Source organism: Caretta caretta, chromosome 2 (assembly GCF_965140235.1).
Source record: "Caretta caretta isolate rCarCar2 chromosome 2, rCarCar1.hap1, whole genome shotgun sequence".
Classification (NCBI taxonomy): domain Eukaryota; kingdom Metazoa; phylum Chordata; order Testudines; family Cheloniidae; genus Caretta; species Caretta caretta.
The window spans coordinates 46489088-46511999 of NC_134207.1; the positions used below are offsets into that span (position 1 = coordinate 46489088).

The 22912-nt window shown below is 45.2% G+C and overlaps 1 long non-coding RNA gene across 2 annotated transcripts in view; it reads right to left on the reverse strand.

Annotated features, from left to right (window-relative positions):
- The window catches only part of LOC125632645 (uncharacterized), a 120730-nt gene that overhangs the window by 20516 nt on the left and 77302 nt on the right, over nucleotides 1-22912 (reverse strand). For both annotated transcript variants that reach the window (XR_012666931.1, XR_012666930.1), the window contains one exon: nucleotides 22728-22848. This is a non-coding gene — a long non-coding RNA (uncharacterized LOC125632645). The remainder of the gene's footprint in view (nucleotides 1-22727; nucleotides 22849-22912) is intronic.

A 22912-nucleotide genomic window follows, 5' to 3' on the forward strand; every position in this document is an offset into this window, starting at 1 on the left:
TCCTTCCTAATGTAATACTTGGTTCTGTACTCACTGGAAAGAATGCTGCGTAGAGCACACACCCTACAGCTCTTATGGGCTCCTTGCAAAAGAGCGGTTGGCCTTGCTGTTGAGTAGTTTGCTGTCCTTGGGCAAACTGAAACCTTAAAGGGTTCAGGCATTCTCACAGGCAAACCAGCTTTGTTGCTTCCCTTTCCTGATGGGACAGAGAAGATCATGACCTTTGCCAGGGTTAACTAATGGTCAGATAAGGGGAGTGGGATGTTTCTCAGCCCTGGTCTACACTAGGACTTTAGGTCGAATTTAGCAGCGTTAAATCGATGTAAACCTGCACCCGTCCACACAATGAAGCCCTTTATTTCGACTTAAAGGGCTCTTAAAATCGATTTCCTTACTCCACCCCTGACAAGTGGATTAGCGCTTAAATCGACGTTGCCAGCTCGAATTTGGGGTACTGTGGACACAATTTGATGGTATTGGCCTCCGGGAGCTATCCCAGAGTGCTCCATTGTGACCGCTCTGGACAGCACTCTCAACTCAGATGCACTGGCCAGGTAGACAGGAAAAGAACCGCGAACTTTTGAATCTCATTTCCTGTTTGGCCAGCGTGGCAAGCTGCAGGTGACCATGCAGAGCTCATCAGCACAGGTGACCATGATGGAGTCCCAGAATCGCAAAAGAGCTCCAGCATGGACCGAACGGGAGGTACGGGATCTGATCGCTGTATGGGGAGAGGAATCCGTGCTATCAGAACTCCGTTCCAGTTTTCGAAATGCCAAAACCTTTGTGAAAATCTCCCAGGGCATGAAGGACAGAGGCCATAACAGGGACCCGAAGCAGTGCCGCGTGAAACTGAAGGAGCTGAGGCAAGCCTACCAGAAAACCAGAGAGGCGAACAGCCGCTCTGGGTCAGAGCCCCAAACATGCCGCTTCTATGATGAGCTGCATGCCATTTTAGGGGGTTCAGCCACCACTACCCCAGCCGTGTTGTTTGACTCCTTCAATGGAGATGGAGGCAATACGGAAGCAGGTTTTGGGGACGAAGAAGATGATGATGATGAGGAGGTTGTAGATAGCTCACAGCAAGCAAGCGGAGAAACCGGTTTTCCCGACAGCCAGGAACTGTTTCTCACCCTAGACCTGGAGCCAGTACCCCCCGAAACCACCCAAGGCTGCCTCCTGGACCCAGCAGGCGGAGAAGGGACCTCTGGTGAGTGTACCTTTTAAAATACTATACATGGTTTAAAAGCAAGCATGTGAAAGAATTACTTTGCCCTGGCATTTGCGGTTCTCCTAGATGTAGTCCTAAAGCCTTTGCAAAAGGTTTCTGGGGAGGGCAGCCTTATTGCGTCCTTCATGGTAGGACACTTTACCACTCCAGGCCAGTAACACGTACTCGGGAATCATTATACAACAAAGCATTGCAGTGTATGTTTGCTGGTGTTCAAACAACATCCGTTCTTTATCTCTCTGTGTTATCCTCAGGAGAGTGAGATATAATTCATGGTCACCTGGTTGAGTGCTTTTCTTCAGGGGACACTCAGAGGAGCCCATTCCTGCTGGGCTGTTTGCCTGTGGCTAAACGGAAATGTTCCCCGCTGTTAGCCACAGGGAGGGGGGAAGGTTGAGGGGGTAGTCACGCGGTGGGAGGAGGCAAAATGCGACCTTGTAACGAAAGCACATGTGCTATGTATGTAATGTTAACAGCAAGGTTTACCCTGAAAGAGTGTAGCCACTGTTTTATAAAATGTGTCTTTTTAAATGCCGCTGTCCCTTTTTTTTTCTCCACCAGCTGCATGTGTTTCAATGATCACAGGATCTTCTCCTTCCCAGAGGCTAGTGAAGCTTAGAAAGAAAAAAAAAACGCACTCGCGATGAAATGTTCTCCGAGCTCATGCTGTCCTCCCACAATGACAGAGCACAGACGAATGCGTGGAGGCAAATAATGTCAGAGTGCAGGAAAGCACAAAATGACCGGGAGGAGAGGTGGCGGGCTGAAGAGAGTAAGTGACGGGCTGAAGAGAGTAAGTGGCAGGCTGAAGACAGGGCTGAAGCTCAAATGTGGCAGCAGCGTGATGAGAGGAGGCAGGATTCAATGCTGAGGCTGCTGCAGGACCAAACCAGTATGCTCCAGTGTATGGTTGAGCTGCAGCAAAGGCAGCTGGAGCACAGACTGCCACTGCTGCCCCTTTGTAACCAACCGCCCTCCTCCCCAAGTTCCATAGCCTCCACACCCAGACGCCCAAGAGCGCGGTGGGGGGGCCTCCGGCCAACCAGCCACTCCACCACAGAGGATTGCCCAAAAAAAAGAAGGCTGTCATTCAATAAATTTTAAAGTTGTAAACTTTTAAAGTGCTGTGCTTAAAGTGCTGTGTGGCATTTTCCTTCCCTCCTCCACCACCCCTCCTGGGATACCTTGGTAGTCATCCCCCTATTTGTGTGATGAATAAATAAAGAATGCATGAATGTGAAGCAACAATGACTTTATTGCCTCTGCAAGCGGTGATTGAAGGGAGGAGGGGCGGGTGGTTAGCTTACAGGGAAGTAGAGTGAACCAAGGGGCGGGGGGTTTCATCAAGGAGAAACAAACAGAACTTTCACACCGTAGCCTGGCCAGTCATGAAACTGGTTTTCAAAGCTTCTCTAATGCGTACCGCGCCCTCCTGTGCTCTTCTAACCGCCCTGGTGTCTGGCTGCGCGTAACCAGCAGCCAGGCGATTTGCCTCAACCTCCCACCCCGCCATAAACGTCTCCCCCTTACTCTCACAGATATTGTGGAGCACACAGCAAGCAGTAATAACAGTGGGAATATTGGTTTTGCTGAGGTCTAAGCGAGTCAGTAAACTGCGCCAGCGCGCCTTTAAACGTCCAAATGCACATTCTACCACCATTCTGCACTTGCTCAGCCTGTAGTTGAACAGCTCCTGACTACTGTCCAGGCTGCCTGTGTACGGCTTCATGAGCCATGGCATTAAGGGGTAGGCTGGGTCCCCAAGGATACATATAGGCATTTCAACATCCCCAACAGTTATTTTCTGGTCTGGGAATAAAGTCCCTTCCTGCAGCTTTTGAAACAGACCAGAGTTCCTGAAGATGCGAGCATCATGCACCTTTCCCGGCCATCCCACATTGATGTTGGTGAAATGTCCCTTGTGATCCACCAGAGCTTGCAGCACTATCGAAAAGTACCCCTTGCGGTTTATGTACTCGGCGGCTTGGTGCTCCGGTGCCAAGATAGGGATATGGGTTCCGTCTATAGCCCCACCACAGTTAGGGAATCCCATTGCAGCAAAGCCATCCACTATGACCTGCACATTTCCCAGGGTCACTACCCTTGATATCAGCAGATCTTTGATTGCGTGGGCTACTTGCATCACAGCAGCCCCCACAGTAGATTTGCCCACTCCAAATTGATTCCCAACTGACTGGTAGCTGTCTGGCGTTGCAAGCTTCCACAGGGCTATCGCCACTCGCTTCTCAACTGTGAGGGCTGCTCTCATCTTGGTATTCATGCGCCTCAGGGCAGGGGAAAGCAAGTCACAAAGTTCCATGAAAGTGCCCTTACGCATGCGAAAGTTTCGCAGCCACTGGGAATCATCCCAGACCTGCAACACTATGCGGTCCCACCAGTCTGTGCTTGTTTCCCGAGCCCAGAATCGGCGTTCCACAGCATGAACCTGCCCCATTAGCACCATGATGCATGCATTGTCAGGGCCCATGCTTTCAGAGAAATCTGTGTCCATGTCCTGATCACTCACGTGACCGCGCTGACGTCGCCTCCTCGCCCGGTATCGCTTTGCCAGGTTCTGGTGCTGCATATACTGCTGGATAATGCGTGTGGTGTTTAATGTGCTCCTAATTGCCAAAGTGAGCTGAGCGGCCTCCATGCTTGCCTTGAAGAAAAGGAGTACTTGTGGCACCTTAGAGACTAACCAATTTATTTGAGCATGAGCTTTCGTGAGCTACAGCTCACTTCATCAGATGTTTACCGTGGAAACTGCAGCAGACTTTATATACACACAGAGAATATGAAACAATACCTCCTCCCACCCCACTGTCCTGCTGGTAATAGCTTATCTAAAGTGATCAACAGGTGGGCCATTTCCAGCACAAATCCAGGTTTTCTCACCCTCCACCCCCCCACACAAATTCACTCTCCTGCTGGTGCTAGCCCATCCAAAGTGACAACTCTTTACATAGTCAAGTCGGGCTATTTCCTGCATAGATCCAGGTTTTCTCACATCCCCCCCACCCCCATACACTCACAAACTCACTCTCCTGCTGGTAATAGCTCATCTAAACTGACCACTCTCCAAGTTTAAATCCAAGTTAAACCAGAACATCTGGGGGGGGGGGTAGGAAAAAACAAGAGGAAACAGGCTACCTTGCATAATGACTTAGCCACTCCCAGTCTCTATTTAAGCCTAAATTAATAGTATCCAATTTGCAAATGAATTCCAATTCAGCAGTTTCTCGCTGGAGTCTGGATTTGAAGTTTTTTTGTTTTAAGATAGCGACCTTCATGTCTGTGATTGTGTGACCAGAGAGATTGAAGTGTTCTCCGACTGGTTTATGAATGTTATAATTCTTGACATCTGATTTGTGTCCATTTATTCTTTTACGTAGAGACTGTCCAGTTTGACCAATGTACATGGCAGAGGGGCATTGCTGGCACATGATGGCATATATCACATTGGTGGATGTGCAGGCGCACAGAGAAAAGGCGCGGAACGATTGTCTGCCGTTGCTCTGACGGAGGGAGGGGCGAGTGACGACACGGCTTACAGGGTTGGCTTCAGGGAGCTAAAATCAACAAAGGGGGTGCCTGTACATCTAGGAGTATTTCAGGCAGGACTTCACGGAGGGTTCCAATAAGAAATGGTGCACCTAAGTTATCGTTCTTATTGGAACAAGGAGGTTAGCCTGGCCTCTGACTGATACATGCCTAGATTTACCTCGCTGCACCTTCTCTGTGAGTGACTGCAGTGTGACCTAGAGGAATGAGTCCCCTAGACAGGGGAGGAGGCAAATGAGTACAAAACAAATCTGGTCTATTTCTTGTTTTGACCCACTCCATCTATCTTTTACATCTTTGGCTGGCAGCAGACGGTGCAGAAGGACTGCATGCCATCCACATCTCATGGCTGCTCGGCAGAAGATGGTACAATACGACTGCTAGCAATCCTCATCTCTTGCCTGCCTGGCAGAAGATGGTACAGTACGACTGCTAGCAGTCCGTATCGCCTGCCCGCTCACCATAAGACGGTTCAATAGGACTGACTGCAGGACTAAAGAGAATGACCTGGTCAAGTCACTCCAAATTTAGTCCCTGCGCCCATGTCTGCCCAGGCGCTCCCAGCTGACGTGGCCAGGAGCACCTCGACACGACGAGGACGACTACCAATCGTATTGCACCGTCTGCTGCCAGAAGGCAATGGGTTGCTGCTACTGTGCAGCAAAGCCGTACCACGTCTGCCAGCACCCAGGAGACATAGGGTGACGGTTACCTGAGCGGGCTCCATGCTTGCCGTGGTATGGCGTCTGCACAGGTAACTCAGGAAAAAAGGCGCGAAATGATTGTCTGCCCTTGCTTTCACGGAGGGAGGGAGGGAACGGGGGCCTGACGATACGTACCCAGAACCACCCGCGACAATGTTTTAGCCCCATCAGAGTGCTCCATTGTGACTGCTCTGGACAGCACTCTCAGAAGCCCGATTGTTTGCCGTTGCTCTGACGCCGGGAGGGGCGCTTACAGGGTTGGCTTCAGGGAGCTAAAATCAACAAAGGGGGTGGCTTTACATCTAGGAGTATTTCAGGCAGGACTTCACGGAGGGTTCCAATAAGAAATGGTGCACCTAAGTTATTGTCCTTATTGGAACAAGAAGGTTAGCCTGGCCTCTGATTGATACATGGCTAGATTTACCTCACTGCACCTTCTCTGTGAGTGACTGCAGTGTGATCTAGAAGAATGAGTCCCCTAGACAGGGGAGGGGGGGAAGCAAATGAGTACAAAACAAATCTGGTCTATTTTTTGTTTTGATCCACTCCATCTATCTTTTACATCTTTGGCTGGCAGCAGACGGTGCAGAAGGACTGCATGCCATCCACATCTCATGGCTGCTCGGCAGAAGATGGTACAGTACGACTGCTAGCAGTCCGTATCGCCTGCCCGCTCACCATAAGATGGTTCAATAGGACTGACTGCAGGCAGGACTAAAGAGAATGACCTGGTCAAGTCACTCCAAATTTAGTCCCTGCACCCATGTCTGCCCAGGCGCTCCCAGCCGACATGGCCAGGAGCACCTCGGACATGACGATGACGGCTACCAGTCGTACTGTACCGTCTGCTGCCACAAGGCAAGGGGTTGCTGCTACTGTGTAGCAATGCCGTACCGTGTCTGCCAGCACCCAGGAGACATAGGGTGACGGTTACCTGAGCGGGCTCCATGCTTGCAGTGGTATGGCGTCTGCACAGGTAACTCAGGAAAAAAGGCGCGAAATGATTGTCTGCCCTTGCTTTCACGGAGGGAGGGAGGGAACGGGGGCCTGACGATATGTACCCAGAACCACCCGCGACAATGTTTTAGCCCCATCAGGCATTGGGATCTCAACCCAGAATTCCAATGGGCAGCGGAGACTGCGGGAACTGTGGGATAGCTACCCACAGTGCAACGCTCCGGAAGTTGACTCTAGCCTCGGTACTGTGGAAGCACTCCGCCGAGTTAATGCACTTAATGCACTTAGAGCATTTTCTGTGGGGACACACACACTCGAATATATAAAACCGATTTCTAAAAAACCGACTTCTATAAATTCGACCTTATTCCGTAGTGTAGACATACCCTCACTCCAGTTCACAAGAGATGAGATTTAGCAGAGCAGTGTGGTGAAGTCTGCATTCATTCATCCCTAGACAATAGAGTCTCTATGGCAAACAGTAGTTAAGTGAACCAAAATATTCTCTGAGAACGTGCTGAGTTCACCTCAATGCATGTTAGCTGAAGACAGTTTCTGTGCTAATTTAATGCTGTTTATGTAGAACCCTGCTTTTCCTTTCTTCATTATGTAGCTCATTGGAAAACATTAAAATTAATGTACTGAATCACGGGGGTGGGGAGGAAATCAAGTTCTTAATAATTTATGTATTAAATCGAGGGGTCATCACTTGCACTTCAATGAGGACATCACTTGAACTCAAATGCAGTGCTGTTTGAGTTTCCCCATTTTCTTTGCCTTAATTAACCATCTTTAATTCATGAACTGGTTCTATTAAAATTGCTGAACTTCTTCAATTATTATGTCAAACTCAGTAGACTTTCTCATTTTAATGAGCGTGAGCCAGATTGTCTGCTTTTAAAACATTTTTAAATCATATTTAAGCTAAACACTTTTAATGCAACATTTCCAAATAGCCAAAAGTTACAATCAAAGATCTAAAACAAATAATATTTTTCTGAGTATACTTTTAACTCATAATCTACTGACTCATCACAACGTGAGGATGACATAGTATAAAGCAAGACCAACAATAGTTGATGTCAGGGTGTGTTCATGGGCTGTAAAAGCTACAATAGCCGAAGAAATCAGAATACAAATCATCAAGCATGTAATAAGTAGGATCCACAGATTCAAGGACCAGAAAGGACTATTGAATCATTGGCTCTCAACCTTTCAAGACTACTGTAACCCTTTCAGGAGTCTGATTTGTCTTGCATACCCCGAAGTTTCACCTCACTTAAAAACTACTTGCTTACAAAATCAGATATAAAAATACAAAAGTGTCACAGCACATTATTACTGAAAAATCGCTTACTTTCTCATTTTTACCATATGATTATAAAATTAATTAATTGGAATATAAATATTGTACTTATATTTCAGTGTATAGTATATATAGCAGTATAAACAAGTCATTGTCTGTATGAAATGTTAGTTTGTAATGACTTCGCTATTGCTTTTTATGTAGCCTGTTGTAAAACTAGGCAAATATCTAGATTAGTTGATGTACTCGCTGGAAGACCTCCGCATACCCCCAGGGGTACACGTTGAGAACCACTGTAATAGATCATCTAATCTGACCACCTGTATAACACAGGCCATAGAACTTCCCAAAAATAATTCCTAGAGCATCTCTTTTAGAAGAACATCTAATCTTGATTTAAAAACTGTCAGTGATTGAGAATCCACCACGACACATGGTAAATTGTTCCAATGGTTAATCACTCCCACTGTTAAAAATGTATGCTTTGTTTCCAGCCTGAATTTGTCTAGATTCAACTTCTAGCCTTTGGATGATGTTATACCTTTTTCTGCTAGACTGAAGAAACCACTATTAAATATTTGTTTCCCATGCAGATACTTGTAGACTTAATTAAGTCACCCCTTAACCTTCTCTTTGTTAAGCTAAATAGTTGAGCTCTTTGAATCTGTCACTAGAAGACATGCTTTGTAATCCTTTAATCATTCTCATGGCTCTTCTCTGAACCCTCTCCAATTTATCAACATCCTTCTTAAATTATGGGCACCAGAAGTGGACACCGTATTCCAATAGCTGGTCACAACCGTGCCAAATACAGAGGTAAAATAACCTCCCTACTCCTACTCAAGATTCCCCTGTTTATGCATCCCAGGATCACATATAATTTGAATGGCTAAGAACAGTAGTTTTTCCCACTGAGAAGAATCAAAGTTAGAATATTAAAATATATTACTTTAATTATTTTATCAGCATTGTTTTTTTTTTTGCTTCACTGTCCAAATTCTGAATTAGAGGTCCTGGGCAACATCTGATTAGGGAAGGATAAAAAAATCAACTTACCAAGTCAGGGACAGTTGAATGACATCAACATCAATGGGCAAGAGAAATATAATTAGGTCTACCAAAGGGTAAAATAGTCCAGCTCTGTTAATTCCTTTATTGAGGAAAATTAAGAGATTTAGATTTTGAAATTTAGTTTCTCCTGAAGTCAACACTCCACACCAGAACCTCATATCGCTCTTGGACAGGCTCAGCTAAGGGCCTGTCTACACGGAAGGCTTAATCCTTAGCTTTTTGATGCAGATCAGGTAACACTCAAAATACAAGCTGCACAAGTAGTGTGTGCATGGGACGATGTGCCCTCTTTTAATGTACATCATTGTATACACATGGCGGTGGCTTGCTGTGTACTAAGGGCATGGAGTTCTCACAGGATATGCCATGCTCCTTTGTTTATCTGCTGAGCAATGTGCATTCTGGGATTTTAATGGAGTGTGGTTGATTTCTGTTGGGAGCCAGGGTTGACCACACTTTGTTAAAACGAGTTTGCTCGCTTTGTTTGCCACTGCCACAGCAACTGGACAACTGATTTCAACACCAATTTGGGGACAGAGCAAGAGAAGCCAGCCAACTCAACCACAGCTGAAAATTTTAGTGCAGAAAATAGCCACAATGCTTTGAAGTAAGTTTTATGACCAAATTGGCAAAAAAAGGGACTTATAATTCACACCAGTGCAGCTCCACCAGTGGAAGCTGTAGTGCAGACAGGACACCAGCATTTTCCTTAGCATGTCATCTAAACCTTGCTCTACCACTGAAGTTCTGTAACCTTGTGCAAAACACCTCTGTGCTTCAATTTCCCCATCAGTAAAAAGGGGGATAATAATGTTACACACCTTAATAAAGCACCATGAGATGTGAGAATGAAAACCACTAGATAAGTACTGCTCAGAATTTTTACACTTCAACCTTTGTTTTAATATAAATATATTTGTTGTTTCTTTGACTTGACAGGCTAGTCAGAGAGGTCAGATTCCCCTGTTTTGCTAAAGATGGTTATAAGCATTCCCTGTGATAATCTCAAAATGCAATACTGCATAAAGTTAGCTTACATGTCTGGTAGATACTACAGGTACTAAGGCTTACTTCATAACAAGATTCCTCCTTTTCAAATGGCAGCTCTGACTTTAACTTTGATTTTACAGACTACGCACATCCACCCACCCCTCCTAAGTTTCTTTTCTTAATGTTTTCTTCTACTTCATTTCCAAATAGTGCTAATGGGCCATTGTGTTTGACATTTTATTTGCTAGATAATTTATTCAATCAGTGTTGGAGTGACGTGCCTATTTTCAATTTAGCCTTGTGCCAAGTGGCTAATATCTAGTATTGGCAGACTGGTAACCCAGAAAAGCATTATGACTTATTTATTTGAATAAGATTCTAAAGTAGACAAAGGCGGGAGGAAGATAATTAGTTTTGCAAAGAAGAATTATCATTATCTGCATATGTCCTAGCCAGAGGAAGACTAGAGACTATAGACTAAATAGCTGCTGGGGGAATGGATCAGCATTCAGGTTATGCTCCCTGTCAGTACCTAGTGCAAGCCAGGGATGCTAATGATCCAACCAGCGGACCAAATTCGGTGGTGAATTCTGGTCATATGCCACCTGAGGCATGTTGCTCATATTGTAAGAAGAATACTTGCTAAATTAAGACCCTCATTTCACATATCCACACGGAGTTCTCATGATGAGCAACGCAAATTGCTTTACAACTATTGGGAAGCAGACTTTTTAACTTCGAAGCCCTCCACATCTAACATTTGCTTATCTATTTTCCCCACCTCCCTTATTTCCTTATACAGCTTTATGATATAAGGTAAGAGCTCTTTAGTCTGATATTATTTAATACTGTTATGTGACCTGTTTATTAGTAGGCTAGCACAAGCAGACCTGATCCCCAGAATAATGACAACAGGCACAAGCTCGCCTGGCTATTTATTGGTGGAAGAGAAGAGACAGGCTTCTCAGCTCCTGCTTCTGGAATTACAGTTAGTCACAGAAAGGGATTCTGTTCCCCACTCTGGTCCCTATATGCCACTGCAGCAGTGTATGGAGGCTGTAAACAGTCCAAAAAAAGCCAAGAGAGAATTTCTCCATTGTAGGGGACGTGCCAGGGGTGGAGCCAGGGCTGGGAGAGGTAATAGCTCCCTGTGATTGGAAATGAAACTCAAGCAGCAGGAAGTAAGCTGTGTTCACTAAAGCTAGTCTGGGTTGTGTTGCCAGTTAGAGGTATACTGTGCTGCCAACCCCAAATGCGCAAAACCTATGAGCCAGGCCCCCCAAATCACAAGATTTTTTAAAAACCTCATTATTTTAATCCAAATTAATGCATTTGGGTTCTTTTTATTTCTCTTCTGGTTTCTGAGTCTTTAGGATTAACATTCTACAGCTTTTTTCTGCAATCACAAAGGGTTTGAACCCCCACCCTCCCAGGGAAACAACACTGCACCAAGTAGTCTGCCTAAATTAAGATGAAGCCTGTTGTGTGCTTCACAGCAGCTCCAAATCTGGAGGGTTTGAAGGTGGTCTAGAACCTCCTTTGCCCCTTTCCCCAGGTAGTAACTCCTGGAGGCACAACTCAGAATCTAACCCTCAAGTCTCCTTTCCAGGAAGCAGGAAGAATAGACACACCCTTGAACTTCCTTGCAGAGCTGTTTTCTCAGCCAGAGATCCTTTGAAGGGTATGTGTGTGTAACCCTTCTGCCAGGCCAAGTTGATAGCAGCAAGGGCCGGGTTCAGTACACAGGGGTTCCCTCTCACTAAAGCAAATGCAAAACTGGCTCGAGCCCCCACCCAGTGACCTGGGAAAATCTTACACACCCCCTGGGCGCCTCAAGGAGGCAATACTTCCCCTCTCGCAAGCACAGAGTCTTGGTGTAGTAGAGAATCTTTAATAACATGAGGCAAACAACATCAGCATTAAATTGGGGAAACACCACGACTAGTGTTCATTAACCAAACCATGAACACCGACCCACCCCAGAAAAATTGGGCCACATCCTTTCCCTCAGGCTCTTGAGTCCCAGAACCCAAACGTCTCTTGAGTCCAGCAATCCACAAATCACCCAAAGTCCAAAAAAAGTCCAGCCCCGGAGTTCAAAAGTTCACCTGCAGAGTGTTACTCCCCAATCTGGCTAAAATGTGCCTGGGTGTGGGGGAAAGAGGTAAGGGGCACCTTACGTGTCCTGAAGCTGACTGCCCCACAGGGCTCTGCTCCGCTCCACCACGACCGGCTCCGCTCTGCACAGCTCGCCGTCTCACGACCGGCTCCGCTCAGCTCGCCGTCTCACAAACACCCCGCTGTCTCACGACTGGCTCTGCTCAGCTCGCCGTCTCACGCCCGGCTCCGCTCAGCTCGCCGTCTCACGAACATGCCACTGTCTCACGCCCGGCTCCGCTCAGCTCGCCGTCTCACGAACATGCCACTGTCTCACGCCCGGCTCCGCTCAGCTCGCCGTCTCACGAACATGCCACTGTCTCACGCCCGGCTCCGCTCAGCTCGCCGTCTCACGAACATGCCACTGTCTCACGCCCGGCTCCGCTCAGCTCGCCGTCTCACGAACATGCCACTGTCTCACGCCCGGCTCCGCTCAGCTCGCCGTCTCACGAACATGCCACTGTCTCACGCCCGGCTCCGCTCAGCTCGCCGTCTCACGAACATGCCACTGTCTCACGCCCGGCTCCGCTCAGCTCGCCGTCTCACGAACACGCCACTGTCTCACGCCCGGCTCCGCTCAGCTCGCCGTCTCACGAACACGCCGCTGTCTCACGCCCGGCTCCGCTCAGCTCGCCGTCTCACGAACACGCCGCTGTCTCACAAACAGCTCTGCTCACCCCGCCGTCTCACAAATAGCTCCGCTGCACACTAGATCTTCCGGCTCCCCACTACTTGACACAGTGATTTCAGCTCTCAGTGATTCCAGCTCTCAGTGATTTCAGCTCATAGTAGTGGTAGCCTTAGTGCTGGTGCACCATAAGGCTGAAGTGAATGCAGCACAGTACCTGTAACAAAACTCTTAATAGACCCAAAATTAGCTCTGACATTCCACAGTGGAGAGAGACAGAGATGCAATTGGTGCTTCAGGCCCTCACAAAGGGGCCCACACCACCAGGCACTAATACCTGTCTCAAGTCTCTCTCAATTCACAGAGTTTTGGAACCCATGTCCCTTGCCTAGTGAGTGCTACTCAGTTGATGGTGAGTCCTCCATCATAACAAAAAGGCCAAGTACAGTTCCAAGCACAGTTCCCATAATCAGGGTACTAACAATTTATTCTTCCCGCCCCAATAACAGAGACACTGGGGATCCCACAGCAGCCAAAGTGACCATTTGGGCAGTTATGGCCTATTGCTAGACGGGGTGGGTGTGCCTATGCAAATGAGATCAGCCCCTGAAGTTCTTTTCCACAACTTGCCACACCTCACCACCAGATGTCAGGGTGGAGCCCACCCTGTCTCTGCTTACATGTGTGTGACAAGAAACGTTCTTGCACCCAGGCAGCACATTAACAGGGTTAAAATATTTCACTTCAGTAGCAATCCTTTGCACCTGTGTAAATGCATTTCATTAGATAATCACTAGGGATCCTAGTTTTCTGTGATAAAAACCCAAAATTTTCTAATAACTCCCCCATAAATATCCATGTTTTTTCCGGGATTAAAATGAAATGCTGAACTTTAGTTTCCCTAGCCACACTATATAGCTATCAGTTGAACAAGGGTGACCATACATCCCGTTTTAGCTGGGACAATCCCCTTTTTAACCCTTGTCCCAGACATCCTGACTTTTTTGACAAAACTGGACATTTGTCCCATTTGCTCTTGCCAACTGATCCAGGCTGAGGTTGATGGTGGGATGATAATCACAGAGTTCCACAAAAGTTAATTAATTAGGGCTGTATCTATCCTATGGAAGTTCCACCTTAGCACTTCACCTTGCTGATTGCATGGAACCAAATGGCTGCACTCTCTGCCCTATGCTGATGGCTGCATGGGGGTTGCTGGCATAGCATATATACTTGCAGTTCTCCTCACCCTCCCTTGCATGTCAGAGTCCCCAGGCCCACCTCCCTTGAATGGAGAGCTGCTGTGAGATGGAAGATGACAAACCAAGAATGCTTTTATAGGATTTTAACCTGTGGCCTCTAGTTTAACTTAACCCCCAACATTACCAGCCCTAGCTAACAGCTGGCCCTTTGGCATATAAGCACCGGCAGAAATTCTCATGCAGGAGCAAGAAATCCAAGGAGCCTCTGTGCCTTTTTTACTGGCACAGGCTTTGTGTGAATGCATAGAATTCCATACAGAGCGCTGCTCCCATTGATTAAGTCCCACATCCCCATGAAGTACAGCAGATATCACTGAAGCTGTCTCCCACCTGCAAACTCAGGCTAGGCACCACACAATTAAGTTTTCCTCCCATGGGCAAATACGAATTAGAAGTTGCAATGATGAGAAAGGAAGGAAGTGGAGAATGGATCTGGGTAGGTTAGTGTGGGAAAAGGGAAGGGGAGGTTTTGCTGGTGGAGAATTATGCACTGGTTGGGGGCTGGACAATAAGCTGTAGTAAGGATTAGTTTGGAGGCAAGCAGTCTGTTTTGGGAAGTAAGTGGCAGCATGTTGGAGTGAAGAGCGGGAGTACAATATGCACACACTAGAAGAGCGCTAAAGTCAAGGGGAAAGGTGGAGACCCTGAATAACTCCTCAATTAAAATCAATATAATACTTCAGGACATTAGAAAGACATTATACTTACAAATAGGATCTCTGAATGCCTAGCAGCACTTCATCTGTGTGTGAGGAGTTGAAACAATAACAAAAAGCGTACATGTACGTTTCTATGCTGCTATTAGTATAACAAAGCTAAGAAAATGTTGTAAACTGAAGAAAAAAAATGTCAAGGCTAGAAGTTGTCCCTTTAAGTATAAACAGAATTTCCTATTTTATAGTGGCATCATTATCAGGTTTCTTTCTTGGTGTCTTTTACACATATTACTTCATCTGAAATTAAGTTCTCTGATTGTCTCAGTGGGTGTCTGAGGCAATAGTTGTAGTAATTATGCTACTTTGAAGGAAACCTATGAAAATTATTCTATGCCATTATATATCTCTTCATAACCATCCAAACACCATTAACAAAGAAACAAAAGTGCATTGCATTCAGAACATCAGTATAACTATCAAATTACCACCTGCAAGCACAGTCAAACAATTAGCAGGAATCTCCTGACTAAACAAATACATTTTGCATGTCCTGTGCTATCAAAATAGGGCTTAGTGATATGGTTCACTTGAATGCAAGAGATGAGGCAAGTTAAGTACACACTAAGAAGAAGTTGGTCACAAATTAAATATGAGTTAACAATGTAATATTGTTGCAAAAATAGCAAACATCATTCGAGGATGTATTGGCAAGGGTGCTGTAAGCAAGACACAGGGACTCAGAGCTGATAAGGCCTCAGCTGCATTACTATGTCCAGTTCTGGGCACCACATTTCAGGAACGATGTGGACAAATTGGAGAAAGTCCAGAGAAGAGCACCAAAAATGGTTAAAGGTCTTAAAAACATGACCTATGAAGAAAGATTGAAAACACTGGGTTTGTTTAGTCTGGAGAAGAGAAGACTGAGGGGGGACATGATAACAGTCTTCAAGTACGAAAAAGGTTGCTCTAAAGAGAAGGGTGATGAATTGTTCTGTTTATTCCCTGATAATAGGACAAGAAATAATGGGCTTAAATTGCAGCAAGGGAGCTTTATGTTAGACATTAAGAAAAACTTCCTAACTGTCAGGGTGGTTAAGCACTGGAACAAATTACCTAGGGAGGTTGTGGAATCTCCCTCACTGCAGATTTTTAAGAACAGGTTAGACAAAAAAGGGTCAGGGATGGTCTAGATAATACTTAGTCCTGCCTCAGTGTGGGACACTGGACTAGATGACCTATCAAGATCCCTTCCAATCCTAAATTTCTATGATTCTATTAAAAACTTAGCTCTGAGTTTGAAACTATTTGAATTCACTGTACAATAGCTCACTGCCTAATGTTTTAAAATAATAATGTGTGGTTCATTATCAAAGCACAAGCAGAATAGGTTTTAGCTTCTAAGTTGCCCCAGTCAAAGCACAGTAGTATTCCCAGTACAGCACTATGCTGTGATCACAACCTGGCCATGAATATGTTTCTATTTCAAACCACTGACATTCTATATTTTTTCTGATTAGTTTTATTTGGCCTTGTTAATCAAGTAAAAAACACTGAAAAATCTAGTGCCTTGCATAATGACAGGTTTCAGAGTAACAGCCGTGTTAGTCTGTATTCACAAAAAGAAAAGGAGTACTTGTGGCACCTTAGAGACTAACCAATTTATTTGAGCATAAGCTTTCGTGAGCTACAGCTCACTTCATCGGATGCAAGTTTCCACAGTATGCATCCGATGAAGTGAGCTGTAGCTCACGAAAGCTTATGCTCAAATAAATTGGTTAGTCTCTAAGGTGCCACTAGTACTCCTTTTCTTTTTACTGAAAAATCTAGTCAACCTTCTAGGATCATGTCACATGGCTGTTGTTTTCAATGGCACCTCTAAATGAATAAGCATTCCAGCCAGTTGCTTACCCTTAAAATGATTTCTGGCTTTATATATACTAAATAAAACTGTCAGAGCTTGTCTAATACACACAACATGCTCTCATGAAACTTGCAATTATGTGAGTGGTTGGTACTGTCCAGAATTCATTTGTTTTCAAGCTGATACTAAAAAAAAGCTTTAATAATTGGTCAAAATATTATCTACCAAAATGATCATTTAAACTGAGACTCTCTGTCCATTTTCTGTAGTACACAAAACTGCACTATGAAGGAAGAATAAAAACTAATATTTATTTTAGAGCTAAAACCACAGGAAATATCTTACTGGAGTCACAGCGACGATAAAAAAAACTGTTCTCCGTATTTACCATGAGTAGGACACGAAGTAATGAGCTTAATCTGCAGCAAGGGAAATTTAGGTTAGATATTAGGAAAGACTTTCTGACTATAAAGATAGTTAAGCCCTGGAATAGGTTACCAAGGGAGGTTATGGAATGCCTGTCATTGGAGATTTTTAAGAACAGGTAAGACAAACACCTGTCAGAGATGGTCTAGATGAGCCTGCCTCAGTGTGTGGGGGATGGATTAGATGACTTCTTGATGTTCCCTTCTAACCCTACATTTCCATGATAACAAACAATTCCCACTAACTTGCTACATTGTGTTGGGCAAATCACTTCTGTGTCTTCTCGTCCCCATCCATAAAATAAAAAAACAACAATACTTACATCCCTATCTCATAAGGAGGTTCTGAAATTTTATTTTTCATTGAATGTTTATACAGTGCTTTGAAAATGTCAAGAGCTACATAAAACTGCTATGAAATACGTTTTAGTTAATGCAGACAACTTTGATTTCAGCATCTTCTGTTATATTGGTTCTATATTTTATTAGCAATTTTTATGTAAGGGGACTATAGATTACTACATAACATACTAGATGATGATTTGCATTTGGAGAAATATTATAAAATGATATTTCCCAGCATAAGAGAACCAAAAGGTATTTAGAAAATGTTCTTGCAATAAAAATTATGACTAATCAGTGGCAGGTGGCGCCAGGGAAGAATGGATAGGGGAGCTAGTACCTCCACAATGGAAATATTGCAGGAACTCCACCCCCTTGGGGATGGGGTAGAGGGCCAAGGCAAAAGTGGGAGCTAGGGGGCCTGGGAACTGCTAAGAACCCCTGGGACCCTCCTTCCCAGCCTGGAGTCAGCTGCTTCCCCTTTCCCCCAACTAAGTCTGAGTACTCCCCCTCCTATCTCTCCATCCCTCCATTCAGGGAGCTTCTGCACCTTCCCCCCACCCCTGCCAGCTACTAACCCGCTGGCAAGTATTCTTCTAAAATAATTGCAAAGATGGCTGCATGTAGTGGGGGCCCTCACACCTTGAGTGCAACCTAGTGGCCCAGTGGAGCATCACAGTTATGTCTCTGGCTCAATTTCCACTAGTGGGCTTCAAGTCCAATAAGGCTTCTATACATTGAACAGTGCCCCTTCAGAGGCCTCCTTTATTAACCCAAATGTGGAACATTATACAAATAGCTGCAGAGGGATGTGGAGGGAGCTGAGTTAACCTTAGTCCATCAAGCCCACTTACGTCTAGGTCCCTTACCCTTGGTCTGAAAGCCCCTTCAGGAGCCTGGGCCTCATGTCATCCGCTAGGGGAGAGTCTCTCCCATTGGGTCAAGGTCCCCACAGAGGAAACCACAGCAACCCTTCCTTGGAGCAGTATATAATTCCTCTGATCTGGGGCTTATGGACAAGGTTTCAGTGAGATTTGGTATTCATAGCTCCTCCCTTTCAGAGCTTTTCCCACCTGGGAACATTCTTCCTTAGTTTCCTTTCCTGGTAAACCCACCCACTAGGTGCTCCCTGAGAAGCCCTCCCCTTAGGATCTCTCACTTTCTGAGTTCTGGGAACTGTTCTTCTACCCAGGAGCCTCTGTTCTCTGCCCCCCCTTTGGGAATAGCTTCTTTTTATCATGCTCAAGTGCTTCCCTGAGTACTTAACAGCCTCCAGTTACTCAGTAAGTTAATTAGTCCCAGGTGAACGTGAGTTGCCTCAGTCATTCCCTCTTGTGGAATTTGGCAGAGGTAGGTTGAGCCCCTCACCCCTTCAGAGGACCAGCTACCCTCTGACACTGTGTTATCTTTTCAAAAGGTATGTCAAGTCTAAATCAACACATTCCATAACTGGCAGGGGACCATGTGTGAGGGACAACTGGGCAAGAATTTAAACTACTATGAAATAAAATTGTACAATTGTTATAGGTAATTGTGAATTATCAATTCAGTAGAAAGTCAATAATAAAACAGGATTATTGATTATTTGTAACAGAGCTTTAATCTTTGGAATTCCCTGACAACATCTTAGTCAGAATATCCTTGCACTAGTGGAAGAAGAAACAAATATAACAGAGAGTACATAATTCTTTTATATCAAAACTTAACTCCATCATGTTCTCCATCATGTCAAGGGAATTCCAAACATGGAGAATATCAGATTTAGGAGTTTGTCTGAATCTGGCAGCAGCTTTATCTTAAGAAAGGTCAAGTGATTATGTTGTTCATATCACAGTTGAAAGATAAGATTCTAGTCAGGACTTGATTCAGCAGAGCAATTGACTTCAATAGTGCTATTCACATGCTTACATTCAGGCATGCTGCTTAAGCATCTTTCTGAAATGGGATCTATAAATCAAGATGAAGCCTAATGATGTATGGACTTTACATCAAGCTGTTCATTCATATATTCATTCAGAATAATAAAATTATGTTTTAATACTACAGAAACATAGACCTTGCGCTACTGAAATAAAAAATGGCCCAGTAAAGCATCATGTCTTTGACAGTGACCTATAGCAGAAGTTTCACTGGAAAACAAAACAATACTCTTCCTTGCCAGTTGTGTAATAGTCTCCTGCATTGTCAAAAATGTTGCTTGGGATCAGTTTTTGTGCTGAAGCAAGAAGATTGATGGCTTCTATGTTCAGAGTACAGTGGTAGCAACCTATAACGGTGCAGCAGACTGACTTGGTATACTAAGGTGCAAATTTGTTTAAATTTTCAGAAAGTGCTTTTCATAAGAAAAAGTTCTGATTAAATTAAAATTTTCTTTCCATCCATCCAGGTTAGCCAATAAGAGGAATTTCATCATGAAAAGGTTTGTGAATTCTAAGTACACTTTAGTCATCAATTTTATCTTTTCTGATCGCTGTTTTTATAAATTAGCGTAGTATTATTTAATTTCTGTTTAGAGCTGACTTCTTTGTGTATTGCACTCCATTACCCAAGGCTAATTTTAATAATTATATTTTCAATACTGAGTCAGACACTAATTTACATTTTGATTGTCTGTTGTGCTATTGTGAGCTGTAAATTATTTTCATTATTTCCTCTGCAATAATATGACCTGGTAATTCAGGCAGTTTTTCCACTGCAGGGTCTTTTATTCGGAAATGTAATTGTGTGATCATTTACACTTACAATGAGAATGTCCAAAATTTTAAATGTTTAGTTGATTGCACCTTGTCTTCATTAGAAAGTTCATAGTTTCAAGCTGTATTGTATGAATCTGCAAATTAACGTGGTCAGAAACTTGATCAGGTACTCTTTGCACGTTCCTTATTTCCGTCACAAGGGAATTTTTCAAAAATACATTAATTTCAGAAGCTCTGGGGTTTAGATGCATCCTTCGTCGTGAAGTAGATGAGTGATTGAAGGCCTTAGCAACAATGCAGATGTCTCGATTTGTGGGCACTTATCTCACAAGCAGGCAGTAAATTGGCAGGCAGCTGGGCTGCAGTACAGAAACAGTCTGTCACTGATGATATGGCATGAAGGGTGTGTTGTGGTACCAGCCCATGCCTCTCTTGCACTGCCTGATGGGAGAATCATATCTTTCTAATGTCTTGATTATTCATTTAGGGGAGCATGATCTTGGGATTTGCACTGGAGTGAGTTTGCGAGTCAGAATTTAGTGGATGTGCTTTGGATGGCTCAATTGGGGCCAGGAACAAAAGTGATTTGGCCTGAAATGCTTGCAAGGTGGGTATGACAAAGAGCTCTCAAGCCTGCTCATGTGGATTGGGCCTGCAGGAACGTTAACCAGGAGATCTCCAGAATTTTGTGGCAGGTAGTGATCACACACATGGAAATCAGGTCTGCAGCAGTGGGGCCATTTATTGAGCACCCCTTCACGACCAGAGGTCACTTTACAGGCACCCGACCCCAGTTAGCTCCCTCTTGCAGGCCCCTGAAACACTCCAGACCGTCTCTTTGTGGCTCACAGCACCTCTTTCAGGGGCTGGTTTAATATCAAGTAAAGTTCACACAGTCCTCAGAGTCCTTAATCACAAAATAATCCAAAAGGAGCAATGACATTCCTCTCATTGTTCCAGGACAGGACTGCACATTTTGGAACACATGCTTTTGGAGAAATTCGGGGCTGAGGTGAATGTGGCATCACATTACCAGTTGTTAACCAAGGCTGGTGGAGACCAGTGGATGTCGGTGGTCTTGTAGGCAGGCTCCTGGATCCAAAGCATTGGACTAAGGCTCCCCAGTAAAGAACCATAGATGACATGCTTGCTGCTGAGTGTGGGCATCATAGGCAGAGAGCGACAGCAGCAAAGCTTGTTGCCAGGGCGGCATACAAGGTTTTTTTATATCTGTGGACAGTGGGTTGGGAGCAGGTGTGGTGCAGCAAGTAAGCAGCAGCCAGCTTCCTCCCTGTAAAGCACCATTTCTTCCTCCTCTCCTGGTACTACTGCAGTCCTCTCTGGCTGGATTCTTTCTGCAACCTTGGAGGTCTCCATATGCATATTTTCAAGGAATTCCTTGTGTGCATGGATATGCCTGAGCCTAGCCCCCACCTCCTGTAGCTCTCCCTCTTCAAACGTAGCTCCAGTTCTTCAGCCACATCCGAGCTCATTCTCACCAGTCCCCAGCCCTTTCTGGCTGGAGCTTAGCCCTCTGGACCTGCTTCCTTCTACTCTTAGTATCTCCTGATTCCTGAGCTTCTCTCGACCATACGCCCCTGCAGCTTCCTGCTGGTTTTTACCTTTTAACTCCCTGGTTCCCCTCAAATGGGACTCATCTTGTAATAAAAGCTGGCTTAGACTCACGCTCTCTAGCCCCAGGGCAAGCCACCCTGTTACAATAGCCTTGAACTTTGTGGAGAAAATTATTTGTTTATTAAACAAAGGGTCAGTATGTCGTGGGGAGAATTCAGAGACTGCACTGATGAGAAACAGATATCAGGCAATGGAGCAAGGGTGCAGCCAAGCTATTTTCCGGTGCCTCCATGGCTGGTATCAGTGCAGATGAGAGGCTCATCTTCCAGAGGCAAAGATGAGTAAGAACTCAGGAAATGGCTGGTGGACTTTAGCCCAGCGTTTATCAAATGTGGTCATCGTGGCCACATGTGGCCACCAGGGGCTTTTCTTGCAGCCATAGTCTCCTTGGCTGTGATTGCAGGGGTGAGGAAAGAAGTGGCCCCTTCCCTCCCCCCACACCCCCAGTGCTCCTGGATTCACAGCCTTGGTGTTGGTTGCTGGGGCTTCCAGCAAGGGTTGGGCAACTGATTTGTTCCCCACCTTCCTAGGGGCAGTGGGGCTCAGGATTTGGGCTTCAGCCCAGGGGTGGTGGGGAAGGTAGGTTCTGGCCACGAGGCTTCAGGCTCCAGCCCCTCGCTGCCTCCCCCGGCCAATCCTCGCCCCCTGCCCTCCGCCCCTGCTTCCTCCCCTGATCCGCCATCTAGGGTTTAATTTGTCCCCAGACTTCCTGGGGCTGAGTAAGTCTGATGTGAAAAGGGACACTTGTATGTTGGTTAATATCACTTTTCACAGACTTACTAGCTAGTAATAAATAAACTACAATGATTTGGATGTCTATATGTGCAGATTTATTTGTTTTTCCTATAGCTAATTAAGTATTTTAGGAAAAAGTGTGAGAGTGGCCACCAGCAAGTTACACACTCTGAGGCCACCATATAATTTGTTCGGAGAACCCCTGCTCTAGCCTGTAGGAAGAAGGTACCATTCATGTTCTTTTAGTTCCCTTCCTGGGGTGAGGGTGAGAGGATTTAGCGGTGGCCTGAATCCTAGGCATTAGGATGTAGGAGACCAACCCTTGATATTGGGTATATGACATGAGGTCATTTAACACTGCACTGGACATAATAAAATGCCTGCTACTTTGGGAGTGGAAGGCTACTTGTGGAGTAAGGTGCTATTCAGTGCGAGTAAGGGTATCAGAATCTGCCCCTATATAAAGTAGTTATTTCTAATTGAAACTATCTAGGCAGGAGGACTCACCCCTGGAGACAGATGCTGTTAGCCAAATCATCTCTGTTCGTCCTCAGAGGGACTGGGGGGTTGTTCTGTAGAGAGTCTTGCACAATGCTACTCCAATCTCTGTTGAGGCCTCTAGGCAGTTCTGTAGTATAAATAAAAATCATAGGCTGAAATTTTTGATGGGGGTGGGAACCTTGGAACCTTTT